The sequence below is a fragment of the Megascapheus bottae genome, chromosome 10 (genome assembly GCF_031878675.1).
Source record: "Megascapheus bottae isolate mThoBot1 chromosome 10, mThoBot2.hap1, whole genome shotgun sequence".
Classification (NCBI taxonomy): Eukaryota; Metazoa; Chordata; class Mammalia; order Rodentia; family Geomyidae; genus Megascapheus; species Megascapheus bottae.
Window position 1 is genome coordinate 24,844,098 of NC_143518.1, and position 14,005 is coordinate 24,858,102.

Here is a 14,005-nt window from a genome sequence, read left to right on the forward strand (position 1 = left end):
GGTATTATCTGTCTGGTGTTTCAGGCAAATATAAAAACCAGGACAAATCTTGGCTGGAGAATTTTTGAACTGCTCAAGCCCACTTGTAGCCTGGGATAAAGGTTGAAAAGAAAAGTAAGAGTGTCTTCAGATGGCCCACATGTTAGTAAATAATTTAAGATGGAATTGCCCAGCTGTTCAGGTGGAACAGATTTCACAAATAATGGATCCGTTTCATTATGGATGACACTGCCACATACGTTTAGCATTAGGGTGTGTGTGTGAGGGTGGCACCAACTTTTAATTCAATTACCTGACAAATCAGGGATACTATTCCAATGCCCATGCCAGCACCATCAGCACCAAGAAAGACGAGAGGAGAGGTGTGGTGCTGTGCAGTGACAATAGGGTATTTGTGTGTGGGCATTTACCACTGAGGAGGAGTAGGCGGACTTAGAATAGCCAGGACGACATCTTTAGAGGTTTCATTCATTTGTTTTGAGGAAGTTTGGTAAGAAGTAACACCATGGAAATATACAGCTTGCTATGAACAACAAAGTAATTTATCAACAAAAGACATCATTTGGGAAGAGGAAAGTTGAAATTGATTTCTGGTTCTGTCATTTTCCATTCCTCTGCTTCTATTTCTCCCCCTGTAACTTAGCATACTGGAGATACAGAAGGTAAAGTGATCTATTAAGGTCTCCTTAATAATTTTTTTTTAATTTTCTTTTTGGTGCTGGCCCTGGGGCTTAAACTCAGGGTATGTGCGCTGTCTTTAAGTGATTTATTCTCAAGGCTAGCACTTTGCCATTTGAGCCACATTTGAGCTTGTTTTTTTTTTTTAGTAATTAGTTGGAAATGAGAGTCTCATGAATTTTCTTGCCTAGACTAGCTTTGAACCACAGTCCTCAGATCTCAGTCTCAGTAGTAGCTAGGATTATAGGTATGAGCCACCTACACCCAGGTTTCCTGAAATAATATTTCAAACTCATATGTTCTGTCCTGTGCCCCTTTGTACTAAGTCCTAAGCAACACCAACATTTTTACTTCACTGACTCACATTTCCTTCTCTGATGCTTCCCATTTTTCATAAACACTTGGGTTATTAAAACAAACCACTTACCTGAGACAGTCAGATAATCTTTTAGCCAAGAAATCAGAACAAGAAAGAAGATAAAGGCCCATCAGCAGAACAGATGACTTCACATACAAGGCAGAAAGAACCACAGGTGAGACAGAGGGCAGCAGATGGGAACTCAGGATAAGAGATACTGCCTGGCTGCCTGGCTGGGATGGAGGGAAGGAGGCAGAGTTGGCAGTAAGCACAGCAAGTGTCTCCTAGGCTTCAGCATCATCTTACACATAAGACCAATCATTCAGAGAAATGGCAGGGATGCCTAGCTCTGCTTTCCTGTTTCCCCCATTTAAAAAAATAAAAACAAAACAGCAGGCAGTTCTCAAAATCAAAGCAGGGAATTACTTGGATTTCCAGGGTCCCCAATGGGGTCAAATGGTTTACATATATTAACTTTCTTCATCCTCAAGGGATTGGCCTTATGTCCATTGTAATGATTATCTGGGTCTATAAATGAGAAATACAAAATCAGAAAGGTCGGTGCAACTAGTAATAGCTAGTTGTAGGCTGTCCTTGGGTTTATCTGACTCAAGTCTATAGCCAGAGCAACTTCTGATCTGTGGAATATTAATGTGGTTGTTTGTATTTCCCTAATGCTTCTCATTTCCCGGGGAAAAGATCCTAGCTAAGAAAAAGATCTCAGCTGATTAGAACAGAAGAAATCATTGCTTTGCTATTTTTTTCTACTTCTTCCTCCACCCTGACCTTTCACTTTTCGAGCTAAGAGGTTCATTTATAATACAGAATGTACTCAGAGGTCATCCATCCACCACTTCCCTGATTTTTATGGCATTTGTGATTAAATCAACTTACAGGCTGTGAGAAATTTGGCAATTAAATAATTTAGGTAATAGAATATCTGAATAATTATAATTGCATATGCCATCTTGTGAAGCCATTTTTATTTTAATTTTAGCACAAGTTGTATTTTTAAAAAATCATGCTATTTCTTTGCCACTGAAACCTTTCTTTTCCTCCATTGTTCTACACTTCCTTTACTTTCTTCTTTCCTTGTATTTTGAAGCACAGGTTGTTGAAAGTTTCTAGCATACACTCATTTTGTGTGCTTAACGTCATGGAAATGAAAAAAAAAAGTAAGACAAAGTCTTAGTCAACAGGATGCATGTGGTGTAATAGAAGAGACAATCTATAAATATAGTAAAATAAGAGTAATAAAAAGAATTCCATTGCTGGGTACTAGAGGCACCCACCTGTAATCCTAACTATTAAGGAGGCTAAAATCTGAGGACCATAGATCAAAGCCAGGGTGGGTAGAAAAGTCTGCGAGATTCTTTTTTTTTTTAATTTTTTTTATATTTTTTATTGTAAGTAATAAAAGGGTTACATGATATTTGCCAGAAAGAAGGTGCATTAATTCACATACATTGATACCCTTTCACATGTCTTGGTACCCATTACCCTCCCCCCCACCCCACTCCCCTAACCCCCCACCCCACTCCCCTACCCCCCCACCCCGTCTTGGTTTTCCCCCTTCCCTATCACAAATTTCAAAAAGCCAAATACAAATAAATTCAATATATCAGATAACAAAGTGAGATACTGTAACAATATGAGATACCCAAGGGACAGCAAAGGAGATGAGAGGTAACATAGTACATTAAGGACAACCATCATTCGTTATATGGCTTTTGTTTCAATATCCTGGAGGTCCTTTCAATTAGCTTATACTATATGGCCTTATGTATCAAGGTTTTGCTCTATTGCAGGTCTCTGCTAGTAGAGCCCAAGGTTTCTACTGATTATGACAAATGAGGGAAACCATTGAGCCTATGTTCCTTTGAGTCTTGCTTACTTCACTTAATAGGATTTTTCGTAAGTCTTTCCATTTCCTAACAAATGTGTCGATGTCGTTTTTTCTGACAGCAGCATAGAATTCCATTGTGTACAAATACCACAACTTGTTGATCCACTCATCAACTGAGGGATATCTGGGTTGGTTCCATACCTTTGCTATGGTTAATAATGCCGCAATGAACATTGTTGTGCTAGTGGATTTAGTATGCCCTAGATTCTGGATGGTTGGGTAAATGCCAAGTAATGAAATTGTTGGGTCATAGGGGAGTTCTATGTTTAGCCTTTTGAGGCACTGCCACACTGCTTTCCATAGTGGTTGAATGAGTTTGCACTCCCACCAACAGTGTAGTAGAGATCCCTCCTGGCCACATCCCCTCCAGCATCTGTTATTATTCGTTTTCCTGATCCTGGCCATTCTAACTGGAGTGAGGTGGAATCTTAGAATTGTTTTGATTTGCATTTCTTTTATGACCAGAGATGTTGAGCATTTCTTCATGTGTCTATAGGCCATTTTTGTTTCTTGTTCAGAGAAGACTCTCTTTAAGTCTTTGGCCCATCTTTTAATGGGATGGTTGTTTCTTTGGAGATTAGTTTTGGAGTGATTCAATTTTTTGAGTTGTTGATATATTTTAGATATGAGGCCTTTGTCCATTGTTTGGTTGGTGAGGATCTTCTCCCACTCTGTAGGCTTCCTAATTAATTTACTAGCTATGTCCTTTGCCATACAAAAGCTCCGCAGTTTAATGCAGTCCCACTTATCCAGCCTTTCTCTGATTTGTTGTGATTCTTGGTCCTTATTAAGAAAGTTTCGACCTGTGCTAAGGAGGCCTAGTGTATCTTCTATCCCTTCTTGTAAAGTTTTCAGTGTGTTGGCTTTTACCTCCAGGTCTTTGATCCATTTGGAGTTAATTCTAGTGCAAGGTGACAGAGAAGGATCCAACTTTAGTTTTCTTCAGGTGTTTAACCAGTTCTGCCAGCACAGCTTGTTGAAGAGGCTGTCTTTCTTCCATTCTATTTTTTTGGTTCCCTTGTCAAAGATTAGGTGGCCATAGGTCTGTGGTTTAATATCTGGGTCCTCAGTTCTATTCCATTGGTCTTCAGGCCTGTTCTTGTGCCAGTACCAAGCTGTTTTGATAATTATAGCTCTGTAATAGAGTCTAAAGTTTGGTATTGAAATTCCTCCGGCACTGTTCTTTCTGCTAAGAAGTGTTTTTGCTATACGGGGTCTTTTATTATTCCATATGAAATTTGAATGGCCTCTTCTATTTCTTTAAAGAATGCCATTGGGATATTGATGGGTATTGCATTGAATTTGTAGATAGCCCTTGGCAAGATTGTCATTTTCACAATGTTGATTCTTCCAATCCAGCAGCATGGGAGGTTTTTTCCATTTCCTTAGTTCTGCTTTAATTTCCTTTTTTTAGGATTTTAAAGTTTTCATCAAAAAGGTCCTTTACATTCATAGTTAAGCTAATTCTAGGTACTTTATTTTGTTTGAGGCTATTGTGAAAGGAGTTGCTTTCCTGATTATTGCCTCGTTCCTCTCACTGTTGGTGTAAAGAAAGGCAGTTGATTTTTGAGGGTTAATTTTATAGCCTGCTACCCTTCCAAAGTTTTGAATCAGCTCAAGGAGCTTGGGAGTAGAGTCTATAGGATTCTTTAAATACAGAATCATGTCATCTGCAAAGAGGGGTAGTTTTACTTCCTCTTTCCCTACTTGGATCCCCTTTATGCTTGCTTCTTGCCTTATTGCACTGGCTAGGAATTCTAATACTATGTTAAAAAGGAGTGGAGAGAGTGGGCATCCTTGTCTCGTTCCTGATTTTAGAGGGAATGGCTTTAGATTTTCACCATTAAGTGTAATACTAGCAATGGGTTTCTCATACACAGCCTTTATTACATTGAGGAATGTTCCATGGATTCCTAGTTTCTCCAGAGCTTTTAATATAAAGGGGTGTTGGATCTTGTTAAATGCCTTTTCCGCATCTACTGAGACAATCATGTGATTTTTGTCCTTGCTCCTGTTGATGTGTTGAATTATATTAATTGATTTGCGTATGTTGAACCAGCTTTGCCTCCCTGTGATGAATCCAGTTTGATCATAGTGTATAATTTTTTTGATGAGTTGTTGTAGATATTTGGCCAGTATTTTGTTGAGAAGTTTTGCATCGATGTTCATCAAAGAAATAGGTCTATAGTTCTCTTTCTTTGATGAATCTCTGTCTGGTTTGGGGATGAGGGTTATACTGGCTTCATAGAATGAGTTTGGTAAGGAGCCTTCATTGTCAATTCGTTGAAGAGCTTGAGGAGTATTGGTGTGATCTCTGCTTTGAAGACCTTATAGAATTCAGCTGTGAATCCATCTGGCCCTGGGCTTTTCTTAGGTGGAAGTTCTCTAATTGCCATTTCTATTTCAGAGCTTGAAATAGGCTTGTTGAGTTGGGTTAGTTCTTCTTGGTTCAGTGTGGGTATGTTAATATTGGCTAGGAATTCATCCATTTCTTCTAGATTCTCAAATTTGTTGGCGTAAAGGTTTGAGAAGTATTCCCTCATGATACTCTGGATCTTGGTAATTTCTGTTGTGATATTACCATTTTCGTCTGCAATTTTGTTTATTTCGATATGCTCTCTTCTTTTTTTTGGTAAGATTGGCTAAGGGTTTGTCAATTTTGTTAATTCTTTCAAAGAACCAACTCCTAGTTTTGTTGATTCTTTCTATAGTTTTTTTGGATTCCAAATAATTTAATTCTGCTTTGATTTTTAATAATTTGCTTTCTTCTACTGGGATTAAGGTTGGTTTGTTGCTCTTTTTCCAGGAGATAAGGTGAGACATTAACTTGTTGGTTTGCGATTTTTCCAACTTGTTGTTGTAGGCACTCAGCGCTATAAATTTTCCTCTGAGTACTGCCTTTGCTGTGTCCCAAAGGTGTTGGTATTTTGTGTGCTCCTTATTGTTAAATTTCATAAACTGTTGGATTTCTGTTCTGATCTCTTCGATGATCCATTGGTGATTCAACAATGTGTTGTTCAGTCTCCATGAGTTACAGGGTTTTCGTTGGTAGAGATGTGTGTTCAGTTCCAATTTGATGCCTTTGTGGTCTGAGAGCGTGCAGGGAATAATTTCAGTGTTTCTGAATCTGTCCAGGTTTGTTTTATGGCCTGAGATGTGGTCTATTTTGGAAAATGTTCTATGTGCTGCTGAGAAAAACATATATTGTGTTGTTGCTGGGTGGAATATTCTGCAGATGTCTGTTAGATCTAGTTGATCTATATAGTTGTTCAGTTCTAAGGTTTCTCTGTTGAGTTTTTGCCTTGTTGATCTGTCCATTGGTGAGAGTGGTGTGTTAAAGTCACCAACAATCACTGTGTTTCGATCTATGTATGGTTTCAGTGTAAGTAAAGTTTGCTTGATGAAGTTCGGAGCTCCGGGATTGGGTGTGTAAATATTTAGGATCGTTATGTCTTCCTGGAGGAAAGATCCCTTTAGTAGTATGTAGTAACCTTCTTTATCTTTTCTTACTAATTTTAGTTTGAAGTCCATTTTATCTGATATGAGGATGGCAACTCCAGCCTGTTTATGGGGGCCATTAGCTTGATAGAGTTTATTCCAACCTCTCACTTTCAAAAGATGATTGGTTTTTTGGGTAAGATGTGTCTCTTGAAGACAGCAGAATGATGGCTCTTGCTTTTTGATCCAACTAGACAGTCTATGCCGTTTAATTGGAGAGTTAAGTCCATTGATATTGAGAGTTAGGTTTGAGAGATATTTATTAGTTCCTAACATTTTTAAAAGCTTTTATTAGGACCTGTGTCTTGACAATTCTTGTGGTCCTTAAATGGTATGCTGTTTAGGTGCCATTTCTTTCCCTATATTGCATTTATTTTGGTTTTCTATGTATAGAACATCTTTGAGAATTCTCTGTAGTGTTGGTTTTGTTGCTACATATTGTTGCAGCTTTTCCCTGGAATGGAATGTTTTTATTGTTCCCTCAGTTATGAATGAGAGCTTAGCTGGGTACAGTATTCTTGGTTGGTAGTTATTTGACTTAAGGGCATGACATGTATGCTTCCAGTCACTTCTTGCTTGCATGGTCTCTGCTGAGAAATCTGGGGTTATTTTTATTGGTTTGCCTTTATAGGTTATTGATCCCTTTCCCTGGCTGCCTTTAGGATCCTTTCTTTGGTTTCTATTGATCCAGTTTGGATTACGATGTGGCGGTGGGATGTTCTTTTCTGGTCAGGTCTGTTTGGGGTTCTAAAGGCTTCTTGTATCTGGATGGGCCTGCCCTTCTGGATATTTGGGAAATTCTCTGAGATGATTCCCTGAAGTATATTTCCAATACCATTGACCTCTTTCTCCAGACCCTCCTCAATACCAATTAGCCTTAAATTAGGCTTCCTAATTGGATCTTGGACCTCCTGAAGCGCTCTCTCATATTTCCTAGATTTGGATTGACTCAGTTTCTGTTCTTTCTCTATAATAACTAAATTATCTTCAGCCCCGGAAATTCTCTCCTCTGCATTGTCTAACCTGCTATCAAAGCTATCTACTTTATTTTTCATCTCCCTTGCTTCTAATTGCTCTTCTTTTAGATCATGTATGGATTTCTTTAGCTCCTTGATTTCCATTTGAGTGGTTAGCTCAGTAGCTTTATTTTCTTTGGACATTTGCTGGAGTCCGGTCACCTTTTTATTTGTGGATTCTATGAATTCATCCATCTTTCTTTGAAAAACCTTTATTATGGCCTCCTTTATGGCTTCTTCTTTTTCACTTATCACCTTGTTTATGGTTTCCTCTTGTTTAGCTATGGTTTCCTCCCTTATCTCTTTCTTTATATTTTCACATTTTTCATTAATGATGTTTATCAATTGCATTTGTATAGCACTTGGAAGACTCTCCTCTAGGTTTGCCAGTGACTGTTCCATTGTCTGTTTACATTGGATGGGGGATGTTGTTTTTTGATTTGACATTTTTCTTGAGTTTCTTGTTCTGCCCATTTCAAAATGTAAGCAAGATTAATAGTAAACACGATTATAGTTTTTCAGATATAACCGACCTAGATCTCTGTAGCTGGCAGACACTAGATGTTCACAATTTTTTATTGGTGTTATCACTCTTTCTTTTTGTACACTTACAGACCAATATAATACAACCACTGATAGGCGATTTATACCCAAAACAATAAGCCTCTCAATCCAATCTCTATTGTCTTTAAGTCCCTCTGAGCCTAGAGAATAATTAAACACCTAGATATACAGTATTGCTCAACAGCCATCAAGTGTAGATCCATGCATTATAAGGGTTGAAAGATGAACAGAGGACCAGAGATAGAAAAATAGAATGAGAGAGGTCAGGGGAGGTACAAGAGGATTAACGTAGGAGTGTAAGAATATTATAGTAATCTACAAAAGGTATAGCATAAAGATAACTGACCTAAGTTGGTAATTAGGTAGCGTATTTGAGTACAAAGTTTGGAAAGTATTAGAATAAAACTTATGTGTTGCTTCACGACTAGCTTTTATCCCAACCAGTGGCCTCAGAGTGGACCATGGGATGGATCTACGAGCTTCAGTCTGAGTGCGCTGGGCAGATGTTTTCCTGTGCTGCTTCCAGGGGCATCCCCCCAGCCAAGGGTCTGGGATTTGAGAGTTTCCAGGGGCTCTCAGCAGGACCAGCAGGAGACCACTCTGTTCCCAGGGGCGAGGCCCAGCTGAGGACGTGGGCTCCAAGGGCGGAGCCGCGCCTTTTTGGTTCTCAGAAGGGGAGCTTGGCTGCTGGTCGGCCCTTCAGATCCCTGCTGTGTTTCCACTGCTTTGTCAGAGTCTTTGACTGTGGGGGGCCCCTCGGTGCTGTCTTGCTCAGGACTCCCAGCTGGAGGATGCTCTGCTCAAGAATTGAGGGGGGGGCAGATGCTGGCTCCTATTTTCCTCGCACACCCCACCCACTGTTGTAAGGCAGGGTCCCAGCGCCCTCCACTCTCCAGATCCAGTGGCCTGGGAGAGGAGCCTGGTGGGCGGGTAGGAGCTGGGACAGCTCCACCTCCTCTGGTGGGGTGCTGAGTTTTAGGGTCTGCCCACCTGTCAGTCTCCAGTCAGAGAGCTGGGAGTTGAGCCTGTTGGGCGGGTGGGAGATGGGACACCTCAGCCTTCCTTGGTGGGGTGCTGGGTCTTAGCACCGCCCGCCTGTCAGTCTCCAGTCAATGGCCTGAGGGAGGGAGCTGTTGAGGGAAGGGACAGGATTCTAAATTCCTTGCCCCCCTGCTCCTGCCAGTCTTTCTCGGGTGGGGTGGAGGGGGCTGAGTTAAGTTCTATTGCTTGGCACCGCTCTGCTTTCTCTATGTGTTTGGGGACGCGCTGTGTTACTCACGCCTCTGCATTCCGTCTGTGGGTGTTCCATGGTGGTGGGGAGTCTTTCACTCCCCTCGGGTCTCCTCCGCCACCTGTGTTCCGTGTCTGGGTTCCGCTGCTTGCTGTTCTGTTTCCGCGTCTGGGTTCCGCTGCTTCCACGGCTCTCTGGCCCAGTCCTGTGCTCTCTGAGAGATTCTTATCTCCAATAAACTACTCAGAAAAAGCCAGGAATGGTTCTGTGGTTCAAGTGGTAGAGTGCTAGCCTTTAGCACAAAAAGACTCAGGGACAGTGCTATTATGGGACAGTGGACTGAAAAGCATGGGAGTGGGTTGGAACCAGGCTTAGGGATGTCTATAGCTCTTGTATCAATATAGAAAAATAGGCGTGAGTATTTAGGAGGTGTGAATTAGAGCTACGAGGGGTGATTTGTATCCTTTTCCTCTATCCCTTTCCTTTCTTTGCTCATTCCAAGAGAGATTTTAGGGTACCTATTGGAAAACCAAGCAGTGGCCATTAGATTGTCTGCTCTGGACCCCCAAAAACACCCAGACCCTTTTCATCTAAGCTCAGAGAATTCAGCAGAGTCTGCCATTCTCTCCAGATATTTCCAACAGGCTGCCTATTGTCATATTAGGCAAGTATGCCTACTGTCTTCTCTGATTATCCTAGTTCTGTTCAGCACCTTGCCTAAAGCAACAGAGCATAGATAACATCTGGGTGTGGGATGATCTGCCTCCTGAGTCCTTCATTCCTTTGCTTCAATCAGTGTCAGCATCCCATTGGGGCCTGCCACTGTCTGGAATGCTACAACCCAAAGTCACTTCTTTGTGGGAACTTCTCAAGACTCCACTCAAAACGGACTGTGAATTTACTTGGGGATCTCTATTTTCTAACTTGCCCTTGTTTTTCTCTATCTCAAATCTACACGTGAGGAGGTGTTCTAATTTCACCTTGAAAGGGGAGCTGAGCAGTAGTTTCCATTCATTCCTTTGTGTTTCACTTATTTATTAAGTTGTTTTATAAACATTTGTCAGCAAAGCCTCTTTGGGTCAGGCACTGTAGGACATAAATGAGTGAATGATTTTGACACTCTCCAGACAAATGGAGTTTACCAGACAGAAATTCTATAGTCTGGGGAAGTTAAGTTTTAAAACATAGGAAGATGGAGGATATGTCTGACTTAGTTTGGAGAACTGAACCAAATCTTGAGATAAGTAATATGTGATTATAGGGCTGGGAATGTGGCTTAGTGGTAGAGTACTTACCTAGCATGCATGAAGCCCCAGCTTTGATTCTTCTGCACCACATACACAGAAAAAGCCGGAAGTGGTTCTGTGGTTCAAAGTGGTAGAGTGCTAGACTTGAGCAAAAGAAGCTCAGGGACAGAGCCCAAGCCCTGAGTTCAAATTGAAGAAGAAGAGGAAGGAGGAGGAGGAGACTGTGGTGGTGGTGGTAGAGGAGGTTAAAGTGATTATAAGCAAAACTTACATAGATTATTATGTATCTATGACATACAAACCCTCACCCTAATTTTGATTATGTTCTAAAACTTAAGTGCCAGTGATTGTATATAGAGATTCCATTCTTGAATACCTGTTTGTTAACTATGTCATTTGAAATATGATGTAAAAAATCAATCTTAATAAATTCTTTAATAAAAAAGAGGTGGCTTAGGAGATAGAGGGATGGTTTATGCAGTGACAGATGTTTGAGGGGAATGATGTGAATTTCTTCCTGTAAAGAGTTAAAAATGGACAAGAACCACATCATAGACTATTTGTTACATTTAGGGAAAAAAAAGTATGGCCATAATTTTGTATGGAAAGTGAACATGGTGCCATGAGCAACCTCCAATGTAGCGTGAGAAGTTCTGGATTTCCGTCATGGACAGCAGGTACTCCACTTGGAATGATTGCTTGGCCATGTCCTATGACAAGGAGGAGATCACAGACTTCCAACTCATTTTTGTCCTCTGTAAAATAGGTACAATAAGACTTCCTTGGAACTAAATGATATCAGGTTATTCAGTGACAGGCATTGAGTATTGTTGGTACCCATCAACTTTTATTTTTTAGTGCCAAAACACATTATAAACAATGTGCTATTTTGCACGTATAAAGAATGACACAGGTCTCTGCAGAATTTTTGGATTTCAAATTGCTTTGTTTGTAATCTTGTCAAGCCACATGGACATCATTTTCAAAGTGAGATAAAATAGTGTAGTGCTGAAAGGGGAGTTTATGTGAAAGTAAGGTTGATCTCTGTGGTGGCTAGAGTGGATGGCCTATTTCACCGTTCACCAATGCCCGAGGTCTGCCTATCTTGGCACTAGTAAGCCAGTGATCTGGAAAATGAGAGAAACCAGCTCTGTCCACACCATCCACAGTTATCAGACATGCTCAATACTTTTGCCAAAGCAACTAGGGCTTCATTGCCAAAGCCATTTTTCTTTTTTTGTGTGTGTGACGTTTTTAACCTCATAGAACAGCTCTGTTGATAACGAAGCAGCATGAACTCCTTAAACAGGCTGCACTACAAGAGCCTGTGGGCATTGCCCTAGAGATACAGGGTGAGGCCACCCCAGAGCTACAGGTTCTTCTTATCATGTTGTGTTTACTTCCTCCTACTGTTTATCCTCATGCAAATTGTCTTAATAAGGAATCATATATTAATATCATTAGCAATAAGAGGTGATAATGACTGTACATACCCCTGGTATTTCTAAATAGGCTTACACATGCTTTTTTAAGTCTCATTTTAACCAAAATACATTTTTATAATATATATATATATATAACTGTGAAGATGGATACAGAGTCCTCTAATTTCATGAAAGTGAGATAGATGATGTTTGTTTACTTTGGTGTATGCAATTGATGACTGGCTTTCTCTCTATATATAATGTTTACACACACATACATATTATTGCCACAAACATACACACAAATTCAGAGTCACCCACACATAATTTCTTATTTTTTGGATTTAGTAAGAGGAATTATTTTCTACTCATGATTTGATGTCCCAATCTGTTGAACTATAGGTGCAACTCATTTTAAAACAACTATATAACCAAGAGCTGGTGGCTCATGCCTATAATTATAGTCTCTCAAGAGACTGAGATCTGAGAATCTCCATTTGAAGCCAACAAAGGCAGACAAACCCAAGATATTCTATCTCCAATTAACTAGCAGAATGTCAGAAGGGAGCTGTGGTTCAAATGATGCAATACTAGCCTTGAGTGGGGATGTGAAAAGCAAGCAAGAGCTTGAGGCCCTGGTTCCAAGCCCCACTACCAACACACACACACACACACACACCCTCACACTCACTATTATACCACTTGCTAAAAAATGGATAGATCTGAAAATAATCATGTTAAGTGAAGTCAGGCCCAATAGACAAAAGATCCATGTTTTCTCTCATATGTAGAGGCTAGAACTAATTCATAAATGTACAAGAAAACACAATGGAGTTGTAAGCAAGTATACACGGATGCATTAGCCAAAATAGGGTATTTGCCTGGGAGAATCAAAATGGTAAAATTCCTTACAAAATCTAGCACACAAGCCAACAAAATAAATATCAGGAAATTGACACTTGAAAGGTAGGAGGTGATGGGGATGGGGGAAACTAAGGAAAAGAGAAAGAGGGGAGAATGCAAGTATAATATTCAATGCATATTCTATGAAATTAAGCAAACAGGGGAGGGATTGGGCTGGGAGAGATGAAAAAATGATGAGGGCGTGACATCAATCAAGATACATTGTATTCATAGGTTTATTTATTGAATGGTATAGCTTCTTATAACAGCTTAAAGATAACAAAAATACAATGTAAAAGGACTTGCTGCAGAATAGTTCATTGTGAGACAAATGTGAAGATTTGGCTAAAAGTCTCTGAATGAGAATCCATGTGATTTCTAGGCTTTTACTTTAGCACACATTGCCAGAGGAAACATTCCTCGGATAAATGTAGGTGTCTGTAGATCAGTAGCTACACATCCACAGTTCTGCATTGCAGACTCTCAATAAGCTGGCTAGTTAGATTTTTGCATTTTTAATTTTTAATGGGACATTCTACATCATATTGTACAAAGATCACAACTATGAATATTTGGGGTTAAGATTTTTCCATGTCTTTTCCAGTCTTAGGTAGCATAGGTCTTTTCAACCTGTGTGACTCCGACAACCCAGAAATTAATCCTATTAATATTTCCCTATCCCCTTCTCCTCAAAGAAGTCATGTATAGAACCCCAGTCTGGGTGCTACCAGACTTTGTAGAGGACGGGACCAAATCTGACCCCCATGTTTAACTCAAAGTTCAGCCTGTTATCTACAAGCTTATATCCTATGTTGTTTTGCCAGCCCAGCTAGTCTAATTCTCAGGTAGTTTTAGGAGCACAGGTAAATTTACTGTGAAATAGCCCTGACAGCTATAAAAGGTTGTGTTTTATTCATTAAAGGAAGGCCTGACAGTGAGGCTAAGTACCATGCTAGGAAAGGGATTCCTCTAAACACCTGCGGAGGCATATCTGAAAGAGAGGTCAAAAACCTCCTAATCCACCAACCCCTCCTATTCACTCTATGTGGAAAAGAAAAAGGGAGGGAGAGGAAGAATGGGAGTGACTCTCCTCCTGAGTCCTGGCAGGCTCTGTTGCTGTATGCCCTGTAGTGAAATATGTGCACAGTCTAACCCCATGCCTGCTACATGGTGGCTTCCC